Raw genomic sequence first — 12,831 nt, forward strand, 5'->3', positions numbered from 1 at the left:
TATATATATATATATATATACATATACATATATGTATGTATATATGCCACATGTGGGTCAGGCTCTGAATGGCCATCTTTTGAGTCGCTGCTCTAAACTTTGTTTTCATATCACCTCCTATGCATACTTTTTCTCCTTTTAAAAAGGAGTGGGAGCATCTGCATTTTGGTCATCCTTCTTCTTGACCTTCCTGTGGTCTGTGGATTGCATCATGGGTAAATCGAGCTTTTTAGTCAAAAAGCCACTTATCAATGAGTGCATACCAAGTGTGTTTTCTGCAATTGAGTATCCTCACTCAGGATGATATTTTCTAGTTCATTTCATTTGTCTATGAATTTCATAAAGTCCTTGTTTTTGATAGCTGAGTAGTACTCCATTGTGTAGATGTACCATATTTTTTGAATCCATTCCTCTGTTGAAAGCCATCTGGGTTCTTTCCAGCTTCTGGCTATTATAAATAAGGTTGCTATGAACATTGTGGAGCATGTGTCTTTGTTGTATGTTGGAGCATCTTTTGGGTATATGCCTAAGTGAGTTATAGCTGGGTCCTCAGGTAGTGCAATGTCCAATTTTCTGAGGAACCTCCAGACTGATTTCCAGAGTGGTTGTACCAGTTTGCAATCCCACCAACAATGAAGGAGTATTTCTCTTTCTCTACATCCTTGCCAGCATCTGTTATAACCTGAATTTTTGATCTTAGCCATTCTGACTTGTGTGAGGTTGAATCTCAGGGTTGTTTTTGTTTGAATTTCAGTGATGACTAAGGATGTTGAACATCTCTTTAGGTACTTCTCAGATATTTGATATTTCTCAGCTGAGAATTCTTTTTTAGCTCTGTACCCCATTTTTAATAGGGTTATTTGATTCTATGTTGTCTAACTTCTTGAGTTCTTTGTAAATATTAAATATTAGCCCTCTATTGGATGTAGGATTGGTAAAGTTCTTTTACCAATCTGTTAGGTTGCTATTTTGTCCTAATGCCAGTGTTCTTTGCCTTACAGAAGCTTTGTATTTTATGAGGTACCATTTTTTGATTCTTCATCTTAAAGCATAAGCCATTAGTATTCTGTTTAGGATATTTTCCCCTGTGCCCAAGTGTTCGAGGCTTTTCACCATTTTTTCTTCTATTAGTTTGAGTGTATCTGGATTTATGTGGAGGTCAAAGTTTCTTTCTCACTGTTTATTGTTGAGCTGAATTTTTCTGTGCTAATTCCTCTCTACTGCACAAAGAAGCTTTTATGATGTGGGTAGGATGAAACTGATCTATGGATACAGAACTATGCCATCCAGAATAATTTTGTAGCTGTGGTTCTTTAACAGAATATTATTAGGTTTTTCCCCTATGTTGACGACATATGCAGTTTCAGAGTTTGGTCATCTCAGTGGTATTCAATATGGGTGATTTAATTTAATTTCTTAAATGTAGATGGTTCTTTCATAACATTTGTGCCACTTTTGGAGCAGTATATCTTTCAGGAAGGTCACTATTATAGGTTTCTTGGTTTACAACGTGAGAATATTGATGATTTTTTTTCTCTTGTTGTGTGCACCATAATGCTTCTTATAAGGAATGAAGTTTGTAGACAGGCACCAGTACAACTTAATGTTTAGTGACATTAGCAAATGTTGGGTTCTTTATAATTAGGTTGTAGAAAGCCACAAATAAGGTTGACAAGAGTTTGTGATATACAGAGGTCTTCCATGGGATGTGTTGGCTCAATGACTCAACAAGATTTATCACATTCATCAATATAAGTTATATTACACATCTATAGTAATAAAGCAACACTATATAATCTATGAATATATATTTATACCATATGATTATATATTATATAAAATATAATATATATTTTATATATGTAGATATAAATGTTTTTATACCTCAGATAATTCTCATTTAGTCTTTAATTTATTGAAAATATCACCAGCTTATCATAAATCTTCTTTTGATATGTCAGATTGAATTAAAGTATCTCTTCATGTTTTGTAGCATATTTTATGTATATTCTTAATAATAGAGCAATGTCTTTGCACTATATTCTTTATAAGCTTAAATTCCATTAAAAATAAACCACTTATTTTTGTTCACTTTGCTTAACAAGGCCACAAGGAAATGTTAAAGTAGATGCTTGGCACTCAATTGCTATTTGTCATTTATCTGACAGCATTTCCATATTGATATTACCTTACCTTGTTTGCTGATGACTCAGAAAAATCACAGAAAGGGTAGGCTTGGAAGACATGTTCTGTCTGAGTAATTCCACACAGAGAGACATTGGTCTAAAATTTTCAATTGGAACTAAATTATTTTTTATATTAAAAACTAGAAATATGGTAGTTATGAGGATTACATGGAATAATATCTGTTTCACAAAGTTTGACCTGTGTCATGTCCTGTAAATTTCCTTTCTTTCTTTGCCTATCCTTATTCATCTAAACTCAGTTATATTATTATTCTATAATTCTCACTTGAAGTTTCTCTAAATACTCCTATTCAGAAATTCTAACTTTTGATTGTATTTTCAAGTGGTTCAAAGCTTATCTTTAACATTTTTATCATAACCTCTATGAAGACATATTTCATAAAGTATCCTTCAAATTTTATAACACTTGACTAGAATTTCCTAAGACTGTGATTCTGTAACATCATCATAAGCAATGAGCTTTTCTGGCAGATGATGCTGTATTCTGGGTTTTCTGTGCTGTATATGACATAGTGCCCAGCACAGTTATTAGCCTTTTCATTGGCACCACACCTGACTGCTGCAGACACAATGCGTGAACTCACCATAGAGCTCTGTTTGGAGAAACAGGAAGTAGCAGCAATGTCAAAAAAAAAGCTTATTTTATATCAAAGTGCTCTGTAGCATTGCAGATCAAAAAATTAATTTTCACCACTGTATTATAAATACTCTTTAAATTAATTTGATAAGGCAGCTACTTATTCCATTTTTAATCATTTCTATCAACTCTTAAGTTCAAACAGTAAATAAAGTCTATACCCATCAAATAATGTTACTGCAAATAAGTTTAAGATCAGTAGAAATAATGGTAATTTATATTTATTCAATTACTCTTGGTAAATAAATTTGATTCTAACATAAATGTAAGATTACATTCTTTATGATGATATGATACAAGTCTACACGCAGTAACAATGAACATAGATGAGTCATTAGCAGATTATTGGTTTCTGACAAACAGAAGGCTTATTCCTCATATTGTCTTTTCAATATCAATGGCTGTCGATTACTAGGTGCTCAAGAGGCATTTACTATTCATTTACTCCTTTTATTATAATGAAATTTATAGGCAAGACAAAGAGACTAAATATCTTCCATAGGTCAGAATGCCTGTTCAATGGTGAAGAGAAACACTGGGTCCAGGCTAACTTCTAGAACTCTGCTCACCACATCTCTGATTTAGATTTGAGCCTTTTAAATGCTATGCTGTAGTCTTATGATCTTGCTGCCCCTTATTCACAATACTTCTATTGACACAGCCAATTCATATAAATGCTAGTAGATGCCAAATTTGCAAACCGGCTCATTGATCAAAGCAAATTACAGTTTCCCATAATGAGACTTGAGAGCGTTAGGGATGATGGTTAGGTCTTCCATACTCTGTTCCTTAATTCACAGAGCAGTTGAAATGTCACCACAGACAGTTTTAACTAGAAGGGCATCCACATTACAGAGTATGAACTCCTAATTTTATAGTTAGGAAATTGAGGCTAACAGAGGTTAAATGACTTGCCTAGATGATTTGTAATAAAAAACAGGAAGAAAAATGATACTGGCAATTCATAGTATTTCATGCTTGTTGGGGGGTGGCTCACAAGAATGAAACTATGCCTTATTGCAGTATAATATTTTCAGAGCATGTGGGGGGAAATATATAAAATCCTTCAAGTTTCATACAAAGTAATACAATGAAAGTTAAGGGAATAACAGATAATCATAATGGTATGTACAGAAGAACTTGGAAGTTTAGAAGCTAATTTATTCTTCATGGAAACTTCCCCTGTTAAAAGAAAAGCATATTGCATCAAATGTATACCATAAAATGTATAATTTATTTTAAAGACTGACCATTTGGTATTGAATACCCAATGTATTTGTACTTCTATTAGTAAAACAATTTTTCCTACTTTACACATTCTTTTTCTTTCTTGTAGTTCTTTGAGTGGATATGAGACCCTGTTGTGTTTTCTCATGTACTGTAGCATGCCTCTTGTAGCATATCTGAAAACATTCATCCAAATAACATTATACAGACAAACAGGTTATATTTATGCATATGTGTGTATGCATATATTCGTGTAACAAGAGTTAATAAAGAAAGAGGCCATGGATTTGAAGAATAAGGAGCAGTATGTACGCAGGGGATTTGAGAGAATAGATGGCAGATAATTGACATAATTATGCAAGAATTTCAAAAAGGAAAAATAAAAAATAGTTAAATTGTTCTATCAAATATATTTTTAGCACATTACATCTTTGAACAATTTCATGAGTGAATCAGGGCTGGCAAGATGGCTCAGTGCATACTTACTTGAGCCAAATTTGTGGACTTATATTTCATCCATAGCTTTCCTATGTTAGAAGAAAAGACCTGAATTCCACAAATTATCCTGCAAAATCCATATACATGTTATGGCACATGTGCACACATACATGCACTCACAATAAATAAGTAAATTAACAAATAAATAATTATAATTTAAAAATAGGATGCAAATTTAATGACTTAAATTTAACAGTGCTCATGAGAGAACATTGACTATTGGATCAAATGCAGTTTTTTGACTTGGAGATCATGTAGGTATTCTAGAGTTCTGGGAAGTGCAGAAAAAGGCTAGAGATGTATTATTGAACTTTTATTTTAATATATAGTCAGAGATTACCTTGTACAAGTACAAATGTCTTTGAATGAGTACAAGACATCTTTTTTCTTCAGTTTTTCTGAACTGCCTAAGGCCTCAATCCTGGAGGACATATTTTTCAAAATAAAAACTGGTTATTTTCAGACAATAAATCCAAAATCTCCTCAGAGTTGTTCTGACACCCCATTTTGAATAATACAGTAGTTTAAAAGAAGCTGCCTCATTTGGGCAATGAATCTTTGATATCAGCCACTCAACATCCCCATATGTGCAATAGTTTAACTCCCTCAAGGGGAATATATATTCTATGGAAAGCGCATGACATTCCTCATATCACCAACTCTGCCAGAAGCAGATTCTCTTTTCTACCATCCTTTGAGTTTTGTAGCTCAGCCCAGGGGGGATGATTTCAGTCGCACCTGTCATTCTTGATAGGAAACCTAAATACGGAGCTCTTAGATTTTGCATAAAAATTTCTCATAGTTTTTTTTCTTTTATAGCCATTGGAAATGAAAACTTGTGGTTATTATTGTGAGTTCCACTTACACACACACACACACACACACACACACACACACACACACAAGGAGAGAGACAGAGAGAAAAATAGAGACAGAGAGACTCAAGCAGAGATAGAGAGATACAGAGACAGAGACACAGAATGTTTTATAACACATATTCCAACTTTAAGTGTTAGTTACAGAGATACATGAGTAACTTTCACAGATAAGGCTTTCAGTTTAAGCTTAAAAAGCACAGCTTGCTAAAATACAGAATGATCTAGGAAAGCTGGTGAAAGGACAGGGACCAGAAAGAGCCCAGGAAACCAGAGTAAGGTTATTTGTATGGATATAACTGGTACTTTCCCCTTTCAACAGAGGAAGTAATGATTTGAAATCACCCTCTTTTTTTAGTAAATGGAAGAATTCTATTACAATGTGTATTGATTTTACTAATCTAAATTATCTTCTAGAAAAACAGTGTCTATTCTGGTTTTCAGGGCCTCTACACAAACAGCTTCTTACAGTGTTTCTTATGCTAATGAGGTATATTTGGGAGTGACATAGTTCTGCAGATGCACACATACCATATGCCTTTCAATTTTCTCTCATCTTCTTGCATGTTTTCCTTTTAGATTGAAAATATCATCCATAATTTTATATGCATGTTTATTTGCAGGAGTTTATCTTTAGATAAAGAACAAAGAAATTAATTGTTTAGGCATGTGCTCCTCTTAGCATTCAGAGCATCAATGGAAGGAAGAGTAAAAGCACAGGAGAACAAGCTCAGCAGACTGCATCCCAGAGGGTATAGCATGCTCTAAGAGCTCAGAATCTCCAATAAGATGCACGTGGCCCAAAGGAGACTATGTGCTCCCTGACCTCTGCTCCCTCAAATCCAAGAACAGGAAATGGTCCACACAATCTTCACAAGTAATGACTCATCAGCTGCCTCCCTGCAGCAGGTAATGGCTCACCCATGCAATTTCCTTCTTTTGTCTTCTCAGAGTTCAAGATAAATTATTTCAACCTCTTAGCAAGGGGCATTTGAAGCCAAAGTTATTTTTAGGGAGAAATAAATTTTTCTTATAAGATGCAGAAGTTGTTACACCTCAGGCAGCTGAGAGAAAATGAAAGGCACTTCAAGTCTTTTAAAAGCCAAATTCTGATGTTTAGTTGGAGATCAAAGAGAAACTCAGGAAAGGAGGGGAGGCGGAGGCTACTCCGGAAAATACAGTACCATTTCCTTTGAAGGAGCTGCTGTTCCATTTCTGATCTTTGAACTCAGCAACTTCCTTCAGGAGGATGAATCAATTTTTTCACAGTTCTCAAGCTAACCAGGTAACTTTAGCAATATGACCAATCTTACAAAACAAGAGAGCAGGGTACACTCTTGAACATAATTAAAGCAGGGCCAATTAGGATCATACTAGTAAACATATTGAAGCCATTTAAAAAGTCTCTACCATTTACAAACTCAAAATTACACCTATCAGGCATGGATTTCTTAGTGGTTGCTCCTTTGCTCTCGGTGCTAATGGCGTAGCGTTGTTGTTAAATATCAATTACGTGTCCATTTGCTTGTATGTCTACCAATCGCTATGAAAGCTTGGAGAAATAATTGTGTTCCTTGTGCTGCAGCTCACATTTTACATAGGTTAATAAAATAAAAGGCTACTAGAAACAAATTGATTTTAAAAGCCTTGTGATTATATGATCTTAACAAAGTTTTTTTGCTTAGACATTTGTATAGCATGTGCCTTTGTTATATGTTGGGGCATCTTTTTGGTATATGTCCAAGAGAGGGACAGCTGGGTCCTCAAGTTCAATGATCAATTTTCTGAGAAACCTCCAGACTGATTTCCAGAATGGTTGTACCAGTCTGCAATCCCACCAACAATGGAGGAGTGTTCCTCTTTCTCCACATCCTCGCCAGCATTTGCTGTCACGTGAGTTTTTGATCTTAGCCATTCTCACTGGTGTGAGGTGAAATCTCAGGGTTGTTTTGATTTGCATTTCCCTTATGACTAAAGATGCTGAACATTTCTTTAGGTGTTTCTCAGCCATTTGGCATTCCTCAGCTGTGAATTCTTTGTTTGGTTCTGAACAACATTTTTAATAGGGTTATTTGTCTCCCTGTGGTCAAACTTCTTGAGTTCTTTGTATATGTTGGATATAAGCCCTCTATCTGTTGTAGGATTGGTAAAGATCTTTTCCCAATCTGTTGGTTGCCGTTTTGTCCTAACCACAGTGTCCTTTGCCTTACAGAAGCCTTGCAGTTTTATGAGATCCCATTTGTTGATTCTTGACCTTAGAGTATAAGCCATTGGTGTTTTATTCAGGAAATTTTTTCCAGTGCCCATGTGTTCGAGATGCTTCCCCACTCTTTCTTCTTTGAATGTATCTGGTTTGATGTGGAGGTCCTTGATCCACTTGGACTTAAGCTTTGTACAGGGTGATAAACATGGATTGATCTGCATTCTTCTACATGTTGACCTCTAGTTGAATCAGGACCATTTGCTGAAAATGCTATCTTTTTTTCCATTGGATGGTTTTGGCTCTTTTGTCAAAAGTCAAGTGACCATAGGTGTGTGGGTTCATTTCTGGGTCTTCAATTCTATTCCACTGGTCTATCTGTCTGTATCTGTACCAATACCATCCAGTTTTTATCACTATTGCTCTGTAATACTGCTTGAGTTCAGGGATAGTGATTCCCCCTGAAGTCCTTTTATTGTTTAGGATAGTTTTAGCTATCCTGGGTTTTTCGTTATTCCAGAAGTATTTGCAAATCGTTCTGTCTAACTCTCTGAAGAATTGGATTGGTATTTTGATGGGGATTGCATTGAATCTGTAGATCGCTTTTGGTAAAAATTGCCATTTTTACCTGCCAATCCATGAGCATGGGAGATCTATACATGGACTGACCCTTGGCTCCAACCTCATAAATAGCAATGAATAGCCTAGTAAGAGCACCAGTGGAAGGGGAACCCCTTGGTCCTGCCAAGACTGAACACCTAGTGAACGTGATTGTGGGGAGAGAGGGTGTTAATGGGGGGAGGATGGGGAAGGGAACACCCATATAGAAGGGGAGGGGTTAGGGGGATGTTGGCCCGGAAACCGGGAAGGGGAATAACAATCGAAAATAAAGAAGAAATACTCAAGTTAATAAAGATGGAAAAAAAAAGATGGTTTCTCTTTTTAAATTTTCATTCATGTGTAGAAAAGGCTGTAAAACATTTATTTAAGTACTAGGGAAACCCCTAAATTAAGTACAAGTAGTGGTTTGCCTTAATAGATGTCATGCTCATCAAGGTTTACACGAAATACCATAAGAATGCTTTTACCACCAAAGGAAAACTAGCCTCTCTCTTACTCTCTTACTCTCTAGTATGAAGGAATAAAAAAATCACCATGAAAGATACTGGAGTTTCATCATAGGAACAGTTTACTTGTGGGCATGCCCTTGTTTCCCATCAGTCAGATACACAATAATGTCTTCTAGCATTTAGCTATTAGCCCAATTACATCATGATTATTTTAGAAATGTTTCCTTATGTGAAGCATAAGAAATCAATCAGCTCTTAGTGTCTTGACTTTGGAGACACCCGAGAGATAAAAGTTCCAAGCAATACACATGAGGTTCAGGATTTTATGTTACTGTTTTGTCTTATGGGAACATAAGTGGCCATTAGAAACAGGAAATATCATCATGGTTTTTATTTCCCTCTTGAACTCTATACATTTCTTGCTAATGTATACATACTGAATGTCTTTGTTATTTTATGTGTAAGGCTGTCAATACAATAAATATAAATGTGATTTCGTTTGATATTAGAAATACGTTAAGGAAATGTCAGGATTATAACAAGTTATTTATAAAATATTGTATGGAAAAGTAATATTATCATTTCATTTTAAGCATTTTAGCCATTTTCTGAGTTTAGCTAAAAATTTTAGGAAATTTTTATAAAGAATCTAGTTTTTTTTTTTGTTTTTTTTTTTTGTTTTGTTTTTTTAAGACAGGACTTATTTAGGTGCCATGACATTTGATGTCTCACAGGAAGTAATATTTTAGAGATTCTTTTTTATTCTTTTTTTTTTATTAACTTGAGTATTTCTTATATACATTTCGAGTGTAATTCCCTTTCCCGGTATTCGGGCAAACATCCCTCTCCCCCCTCCCCTTCCTTATTGGTGTTCCCCTCCCAAACCTCCCCCCATTGCCACCCCCCCCCACCAGTCTAGTTCACTGGGGGTTCAGTCTTAGCAGGACCCAGGGCTTCCCCTTCCACTGGTGCTCTTACTAGGATATTCATTGCTACCTATGAGGTCAGAGTCCAGGGTCAGTCCATGTATAGTCTTTAGGTAGTGGCTTAGTACCTGGAAGCTCTGGTTGCTTGGCATTGTTGTACATATGGGGTCTCGAGCCCCTTCAAGCTCTTCCAGTTCTTTCTCTAATTCCTTCAACGGGGGTCCTATTCTCAGTTCAGTGGTTTGCTGCTGGCATTTGCCTCTGTATTTGCTGTATTCTGGCTGTGTCTGTCAGGAGCGGTCTACATCCGCCTCCTGTCAGTCTGCACTTCTTTGCTTCATCCATCTTGTCTAATTGGGTGGCTGAATATGTATGGGCCACATGTGGGGCAGGCTCTGAATGGGTGTTCCTTCAGTCTCTGTTTTAATCTTTACCTCTCTCTTCCCTGCCAAGGGTATTCTTGTTCCCCTTTTAAAGAAGGAGTGAAGCATTCACATTTTGATCATCCGTCTTGAGTTTCATTTGTTCTAGGCATCTAGGGTAATTCAAGCATTTGGGCTAATAGCCACTTATCAATGAGTGCATACCATGTATGTCTTTCTGTGATTGGGTTAGCTCACTCAGGAGGATGTTTTCCAGTTCCAACCATTTGCCTACGAATTTCATAAAGTCGTTGTTTTTGATAGCTGAGTAATATTCCATTGTGTAGATGTACCACATTTTCTGTATCCATTCCTCTGTTGAAGGGCATCTGGGTTCTTTCCAGCTTCTGGCTATTATAAATAAGGCTGCAATGAACATAGTGGAGCACGTGTCTTTTTTATATGTTGGGGCATCTTTTGGGTATATGCCCAAGAGAGGTATAGCTAGATCCTCAGGCAGTTCAATGTCCAATTTTCTGAGGAACCTCCAGACTGATTTCCAGAATGGTTGTACCAGTTTGCAATCCCACCAACAATGGAGGAGTGTTCCTCTTTCTCCACATCCTCGCCAGCATCTGTTGTCCCCTGAGTTTTTGATCTTAGCCATTCTCACTGGTGTGAGGTGAAATCTCAGGGTTGTTTTGATTTGCATTTCCCTTATGACTAAAGATGTTGAACATTTCTTTAGGTGTTTCTCAGCCATTCGGCATTCCTCAGCTCTGAATTCTTTGTTTAGCTCTGAACCCCATTTTTAATAGGGTTATTTGTTTCCCTGCGGTCTAACTTCTTGCGTTCTTTGTATATTTTGGATATAAGGCCTCTATCTGTTGTAGGATTGGTAAAGATCTTTTCCCAATCTGTTGTTTGCCGTTTTGTCCTAACCACAGTGTCCTTTGCCTTACAGAAGCTTTGCAGTTTTATGAGATCCCATTTGTCGATGCTTGATCTTAGAGCGTAAGCCATTGGTGTTTTGTTCAGGAAATTTTTTCCAGTGCCCATGTGTTACAGATGCTTCCCGAGTTTTTCTTCTATTAGTTTGAGTGTGTCTGGTTTGATGTGGAGGTCCTTGATCCACTTGGACTTAAGCTTTGTACAGGGTGATAAGCATGGATCGATCTGCATTCTTCTACATGTTGCCCTCCAGTTGAACCAGCACCATTTGCTGAAAATGCTATCTTTTTTCCACTGGATGGTTTTGGCTCCTTTGTCAAAAATCCAGTGACCATAGGTGTGTGGGTTCATTTCTGGGTCTTCAATTCTATTCCATTGGTCTATCTGTCTGTCTCTGTACCAATACCATGCAGTTTTTATCACTATTGTTCTGCAATACTGCTTGAGTTCAGGGATAGTGATTCCCCCTGAAGTCCTTTTATTGTTGAGGATAGCTTTAGCTATCCTGGGTTTTTTGTTATTCCAGATGAATTTGCAAATTGTTCTGTCTAACTCTTTGAAGAATTGGATTGGTATTTTGATGGGGATTGCATTGAATCTGTAGATTGCTTTTGGTAAAATGGCCATTTTTACTATATTAATCCTGCCAATCCATGAGCATGGGAGATCTTTCCATCTTCTGAGGTCTTCTTCAATTTCCTTCTTCAGTGTCTTGAAGTTCTTATTGTACAGATCTTTTACTTGCTTTGTTAAAGTCACACTGAGGTACATTATATTATTTGGGTCTATTATGGAGGGTGTCATTTCCCTAATTTCTTTCTCGGCTTGTTTCTCTTTTGTATAGAGGAAGGCAACTGATTTATTTGAGTTAATTTTATACCCAGCCACTTTGCTGAAGTTGTTTATCAGCTTTAGTAGTTCTCTGGTGGAACTTTTGGGATCACTTAAATATACTATCATATCATCTGCAAATATCTTCTTCTTTTCCGATCTGTATCCCCTTGACCTCCTTTTGTTGTCTGATTACTCTGGCTAGAATTTCAAGAACTATATTGAATAAGTAGGGAGAGAGTGGGCAGCCTTGTCTAGTCCCTGATTTTAGTGGGATTGCTTCAAGTTTCTCTCCATTTAGTTTAATGTTAGCAACTGGTTTGCTGTATATGGCTTTTACTATGTTCAGGTATGGGCCTTGAATTCCTATTCTTTCCAGGACTTTTATCATGAAGGGGTGTTGAATTTTGTCAAATGCTTTCTCAGCGTCTAATGAAATGATCATGTGGTTTTGTTCTTTCAGTTTGTTTATATAATGGATCACATTGATGGTTTTCCGTATATTAAACCATCCCTGCATGCCTGGGATGAAGCCTACTCGGTCATGGTGGATGATTGTTCTGAAGTGCTCTTGGATTCGGTTTGCCAGAATTTTGTTGAGTATTTTTGCGTCGATATTCATAGGGGAAATTGGTCTGAAGTTCTCTTCCTTTGTTGTGTCTTTGTGTGGTTTAGGTATAAGAGTAATTGTGGCTTCGTAGAAGGTATTCGGTAGTGATCCATCTGTTTCAATTTTGTGGAATAGTTTGGATAATATTGGTATGAGGTCTTCTATGAAGGTTTGATAGAATTCTGCACTAAACCCGTCTGGACCTGGGCTCTTTTTGGTTGGGAGACCTTTAATGACTGCTTCTATTTCCTTAGGAGTTATGGGGTTGTTTAACTGGTTTATCTGTTCCTGATTTAACTTCGATACCTGGTATTTGTCTAGGAAATTGTCCATTTCCTGAAGATTTTCAAGTTTTGTTGAATATAGGTTTTTACAGTAAGATCTGATGATTTTTTGAATTTCCTCTGAATCTGTTGTTATGTCTCCCTTTTCATTTC

This window comes from Rattus norvegicus, chromosome 13, assembly GCF_036323735.1.
Source record: "Rattus norvegicus strain BN/NHsdMcwi chromosome 13, GRCr8, whole genome shotgun sequence".
NCBI classification, from domain to species: Eukaryota; Metazoa; Chordata; class Mammalia; order Rodentia; family Muridae; genus Rattus; species Rattus norvegicus.